Raw genomic sequence first — 6,897 nt, 5'->3', positions numbered from 1 at the left:
GCAGTTGGCATGCAGCCCTCTAACAAAGCGCTTCTCCCTTCTCTCTGCATGAGTCTCAAGTCCCCGAGGAGACAGCTGAACTGTTTCAAAGTTTTCACCAGGTGCATTTCCTCAAGTGACTTCACAACTTCTCCGACGGCTACTTCGATCTTTTTTCCCAAAGCGCATTGTCCTTTACCAAAAAAACAAAAACAAAAAACACCCACAGCTACCCACTACTCATCTTCTAGACCTATCCAAGCCCTGAATTTTCATAGCCATGCTGAGACTGTGACCAAGGTCACACCAAGCCAGGCTCTTTTCCAGCTTTACTCTTTAATTAGATGGAGCTCCATCAAACATGAGATCAAAATGGAGGGCAAAATCTCCTGTCCATGTAGCATTACAACATGATCTCATAAAAAAAAAAAACATGCACAAACATTTATTGTATAAGTCATCATGTGCTCACACTTATAACTGTATGAAATGTTGCTCAAATGGACATGTTATAAGTTACAATATTCAACCCTAATCCAGGCTCAAACCGTGATATTTCCTGACATTTTAACCCAACCTTACTTGGAGCATTTGCACTACAAAAAATACTTATGTTGGAAATAAAACCCTCAGAAAGGACCACGTTGCAGCTTTGACTGGAAAGATGATACAACTGCAACATTGTCAAAAACTGACATTTCCTCAAATATAAAATGGCTATTAACATTTGTTCACGTTTTTGTCATGCGTTTTATGAGGCCAGGAGGGTCAGTGGAGATACCCACTTTCTGCGCGATACTTACAGTAAAACGAAAGTATTCCAGCGTAAAACTGCTAGGGAATAGTGTATGAAATTAGATCTTGCTGAAATCATTTCCACATAAGACAGCAAAATTAATATCAACTCACTCTAACTCCACCAAACTCAGCAAACTGAAAAACAGCCGAGTCACAAAGTCAGAAACCCACAAAGCTCAAAAACAACCTCAGTCCAGTTCATTCTACTATTCAGATTTATGAAATTAGAGCCCAAAAGTGTTTCTTGATGAATGGGTTAACTGAAAAACTATGATCGACATTTTCCAAGTGTCTAATTTATCAGGTTAACCTGCTTCCAGGCGTCAGTGAAAACAGGCTACAATCAATACTTGGATTGATTGTAGTGGTGAGTTAGAGCATGCCCGCCTTTTATTCTCATTGTGGTGACATTCACTAACGATCAAGAGCACACATCTTACCCAAGACAGAAGACTACAAATTCCATTTACTTTTTGAAACACTATCAACTTTGTGTGTGTGTGTGTGTGTGTGTGTGTGTGTGTGTTTTCAAAGGTGAGATGCAAAGAACGCATACTTGAGAGAGGAAAGGGAGAGATGACAGACTGGAGTGAAGTGGCTAACCAGCAGCGCGACGTTCATGCGAGCCGAGAAGTTATTCTCAGGAAGCCAAGATGGAACACCGGTGGTTCAAAGTCAGTCGTTACAACGCTGAGGGGCCAGAGTTTAGGAGACATCAAACCGTGCAGCTGAATAAGGCTTTTGGCTTGGGTTATAGATAGTCCTATTTTTCACCACACGGGTTGCCTTTATTCCACTGACAGCGAAATGAATAGATTTGCGTAAAGACCCGAGAGATTTGCGAGTGAATTAATCCTCTCATTAAGAAAAGCGAAAAGTTAATTGCGGCGACAGCTGCGTTTCTCAGAGTTTACACGATTGACGTTTTAACGGCGTCCCTTTAAACGGAAAAAGCAATTATCAATAAATGCAGGGCAATCTTCACGCGATGAATTGAGTTGAAATGAGCTTTTATTCCTCTTTTCTTTTTGCTTGAAGCGTGTTGGCAGCACAGGCTTGTGAGTTGTCGTGTGAGGCATCACGAAACGAAAATAAACCACTCAACAGCACAGCGATCAAACGAAAGACACGAAGTTATTGGCAGATCAAAGCTGATATGACGCTTGGTGCTGATGGTTGATGAAGAACACGACGAGTTGAGCAAGGTAGACAGAGGCAGAAGCAATTACATAGGAAAGGGTTCAGCGATGCGCGGAAGAGGGCTAAGCAAGAACAGAAAAAAGGTGAGCTCATAACTATTCAGACATCATAAAATGGATTACGTTGTATCGCAGACATACTATACATTTCTGAAAGGGATGAGTTAGATGGACACAGAACGAGGGGAAATATGAGGGAAAGGAGAGTGAGGAAGAGGGATGGAGATTAATTGAGAGAGGGAGAGCCCAGTAGTGGGTAATAGGTACTGTTAGTGCCGATCAATTTCCCATCCGTCAATAATAGATGACGAGACTGGTGGGCTGATATTAGACGTGCCTGACAAACTGCAATACAAACTCCACAGGGATCACACAAACACACACAGTAACACACCCACCCATCCAACCACTCGCCTACACACACACAGTAACACACACAGACACACACACTCGAACGCACCAACAAACAACATTGATATCATCACGCAGTCATAAACACCAACAAACATAACACATTCATCTTCATTCTAATTCCCTTTCTCGCTTGCGCTCTCTCGCTCTCTCTCCCTCCCTCTCTCTCTCTCTCTCTCTCTCTCTCTCTCTCTCTCTTTCTCTCTCCCTAGAACTCTTGGAAGTCATACTCTTAACTCTTAAAAAAAGTTCCTCAAATAATCATAATGGTCATAAATTCTCTCTCTCTCTCTCTCTCTCTCTCTCTCTCTCTCTCATGCTGAGATTCACGCTCCACACATGGTGATGACAGCCCTGGCCTGGTGTCAGTGCTTTTAACAGTACAGCTGTAAATGTACCAGCAGGCATGTGGAAAAATCGCACAGTGACAGAACACGACAGAAACACTCCACTCTTTACCCGTATCCGTCAGGATCACCTCGCTCTTAAACCACATCTGTCACAAACACCTTTCTCCTTCACTTCCATCTGCCTGTATGTTTGCATATGTGTGGGAGTACGTGTATGGTCACATTAATGAGTGTGTGTGTGTGTGTGTGTGTGTGTGTGTGTGTGTGTGTGTGTGTGTGTGTGTGTGTGTGTGTTGTACGATGAGAAGACGTGTAAATATGAGATTCAACTTTGTGAAAGAAACCACTTTTGCCTTTCAGCCAGTGAATAGAACATCCATGACCAGAGGAATTAAAGAAGGGACCAATGATTTCATGTCTCACTGAAACTGTTCCTAGAAAAATACTTCAGAACAGTTGAAAGAACAAACTAACTACACCAGACTTCTCAATTTGGCCCAAAATTCATTTCAACAGTTAATTTAAAAAGTCAGTTTGCAAACAGGCTAACTAACTGTCCGTACTTCACCCTGCCTGTGTGTAAATATAAAATAAATGCAAGTGTTTGTGTACCAATAATGTAAGATCCATAGTAATTCACTATTACTCACTTACAGATATTGCTGTAACTAAATTACTATTTCTAAAAGTTATCAAGTCCTTCTTTACCTAGTAAGAGTTAAGGTTTCAAATTTAAATAATGCTGTTACAGGATTTAAAAAAACTGTAAACACAGTGGTTATTGCACAGCATCTCATTTCTGTAAATTAATAACTTCATTAATTAATATCATTACTTTATAATTACAGAGGGATTTGAATGCTGTGGTGTGAAATCCAGCTAGAATCTTGTGCAAATTCAGCTATGAAGTCTAACTAAAAGATTGATTCAATTTTTGACGGTATTTTAAAAGTCACAAGTTCCAAAAATAAGACTTAAAGCACAAAAACTCCCAAAACAGCAGAACTTTGTTAAGAATTAAAACCCAAAGACTAAACACAACAATAGAAATGTCAGTTGAGATAAAAAAAAAAAGAAAAAAAATCAAAAGCATCATTCCTGCAAATGGTGGAGAAAATCAAATCACTATTAAAATGATTTTTTTATGTCATCTTATAGTTTATGTCATGTTGTTCTCAGTCTTAAGTGAGATAAGAATTAAAATCTGTCCATAAATGAAGACTCACTAGTATTACTGTGCAACAGATTCATGTTATATAGAGTGCTATGAGTGGGTAAACTTTGCCACAGCTCCCAGTCTGAGCTCTACAGCACCGCAAATGCTGCCACTGTTTACACAGATGTTGCATTCAAATTGCACTACAGACACACACACACATATACCACACACACGCACGCGCACGCGCACAGGCGCACACACACACCCAAACAGAAACAGCACTAAGAGAGCTATATTTCAAAGAGAGCGATATCTTGTTCATGCTAGATCACTGAGTCACTGACTTGTGTGTAAACCCACACACACACACAGACACACACACACACACACACACTCACTCTCACACTCAGGCATGCGTGCACACACACACACACACACACACACACACACACACACACACACACACAAACACACACATACAAAAATTGAGCACAAACACACACATTTACTCTTGTGTAGTCAAACTATAAAACAATAAACCACTCAAAATATGTGCAATATCTCTCTGTTAAAGTCACCACCTATCAAAACATATCTATGGCTTTATAATCAATCCCTGTCAAAAAAAAAAAAAAAAACAGACTGTGAGACCAATAACAGGGTCAGGAGTAAAGCTACCAAACAATGTCCAAATACAAATCATGACAAATGTTTTCTAAAGCCTCTAAATACCACACAAGAACCTTCAGGCTCTTAATGTTTCCTGCAATCAGACATTCTGTGCACAACACACCACGGCCACCTCATCATCTAATCCAGTGGCCCTTCTTTTCTCACCACACGACATTTATTAGAATTTGGCCACCTGCCACCCTAATCACTAACACAATATCTGTTTCTCTAGATGTTTACATTAGATAAATGTAATAGCCAAGCACTCAAATCCGCTGGTCTCATTCTGCATCTGGTGGCTGGATATTCAGTGTCAGCTGGTTTGGTGCGACTTTGTGAATTGAGATGCATTGCCTGTGGAGTCTCCTACTGAACTGTATCTAGGAAGAACATCAGGAGGTCTGATCTTTCCTGGTGGGTGGTTTCTGTTTGCAGTGGTACCAGCTGGTTCCTTTTTTCTGCACAGTCTTTTCCACTTCTTTCAGTTCAAATAGTTCTTTCATTTGTTCCTTAAAATCAGTAACTACGACTACTGGTTCCCATTGAAGAGAAAATATTGTAGAGAGCAAACTGATTTCTCTTTCTTTGAACACTGGGGGCATACTTCTTTTTTTTTTAATTATTTCTGAGCTGTATCATTAACATGCATAAAGTAAAGTAAGACTTAACGAATAAATTGTCAAAAAAAAGAAAGAAAGAAAGAAAAAAAAGGAAAAACATGGCATGCAACAAGATTTGAGTGTGCCCTTTCATAAAATGATTCATTCCTGTCTCACTGAAGTATGCAACAAAGCTCTTCAAAAAAAAAGATCAAAAAATGAAAAGCTGAAATGAAATAAAAGATTATGAGATATGATTAATGCCTCACTGTTAGGAGAGAGTGAAATGACACCAAAGACAAAATTCTTGTGAAATTTACTTTGGCAAGAGGTGAGTGGAGAAGAACAAAAATCATACTCAAGTAAAAGTACTGTTAGTTTTTAAAAACATTGTAATTCCTTTGAAAGTTACTTTGACAAGCCGAGGTATGTTGGATCTGTAAGAGGTACGCAGACATCCAAAAAACTATTACATTTTGAAATAGAAGAATCAGATGGAAAATCCACCTTAGTAAATTACATCACTGATACAGTCTTGTGCAGTGGTCCCTAAAAAGTTGAATCATTTGTTACCGGCATGCACACACACACATACACACACACACACACACACATACACACATACACACAGAGCGAGAGAGAGAGAGAGAGAGAGAGAGTTTTCAACCGGCTATTACAATTAAAATCACCAGCTCAGCGTTCCCTGGACCTGAGTATTGATGATTCATTTTGCATTTTATCAAAGAAACAGGAGTGCCATTAAAAAGAGATCACTCAGCCACCAGGCACAAGGAGGCTCATTCTAATTGGCCATTCATCAAAAGGGTTCCTCAAGTAGATCCAGAGCTGAAATATCATGCATGACAACTGAACTGCAGTGCATTAATTACACAACTGATGAACCTGAAACACATATTGCCGTTCTCCTTATTAAACACACACACACACGCACACACACAAACACACACACACACACTCAAAATCCAATTCTTAGAAGAGAGGACACTTGAGGTGCACTCTTAGAGGTGCGGCAGTAAAGCTAAAACTCTTCTTCTCAGAATGATGCAAGTATGTAGACACAACCTGTTTTTTTTTTAAAAAAAGAAAGCAGATAACTCAAAAAGGCTGCAATGTATCTACAACCAGCAGATTTGAAAAAAAAAAAGATGGCCGGTGCATAGTTTTTCTTTTTCAAACATTTCCCGGAGTGTAACGCAAAGGTTACAAACAACGATGAGACTTGAGACTCTTCTATAGACTTGAAAGCCCGGTGCTTTAATCAACAAGGTCACTCAGTTGAGAATAAACCATCTTACGAATAACGAGACACAATGATTGGATTCACTCTGAAACGTTCGTGCTCTTTCATTTTAGGCAGCATGAGTACAATTTTGATTCTGAATGTTCCTCGCTGTTTCGGGAATTCCTGCTCCCTTCCGTTTCTGACACACTCTAACGAGGCAGTTTTCGGTCACATCCCCACAATCATGTTCGCCGCCATCTAGTTTTTCCCCTCCCAGGTGGCTGCTTCCGCTGACAATTCATTCGTCTTCCCAGGGCTCATTTTCTGTTAAAGCGCTTACGTGCAATCCTGTGCCTAAGGTTTTTTTTGTTTGTTTTTTTTTTCCCTCTGCACTCATCGTAAAAGCTCACGCCCTTGGCCACGGCCAGAGCACTGCGGTTTCCAAGGTTACACTACATTTCAAGGGTTAAAAACATGTGCAAACACA

Source organism: Chanos chanos, chromosome 5, assembly GCF_902362185.1.
Source record: "Chanos chanos chromosome 5, fChaCha1.1, whole genome shotgun sequence".
NCBI lineage: Eukaryota > Metazoa > Chordata > Actinopteri > Gonorynchiformes > Chanidae > Chanos > Chanos chanos.
This window is presented reverse-complemented; position numbering follows the sequence as displayed.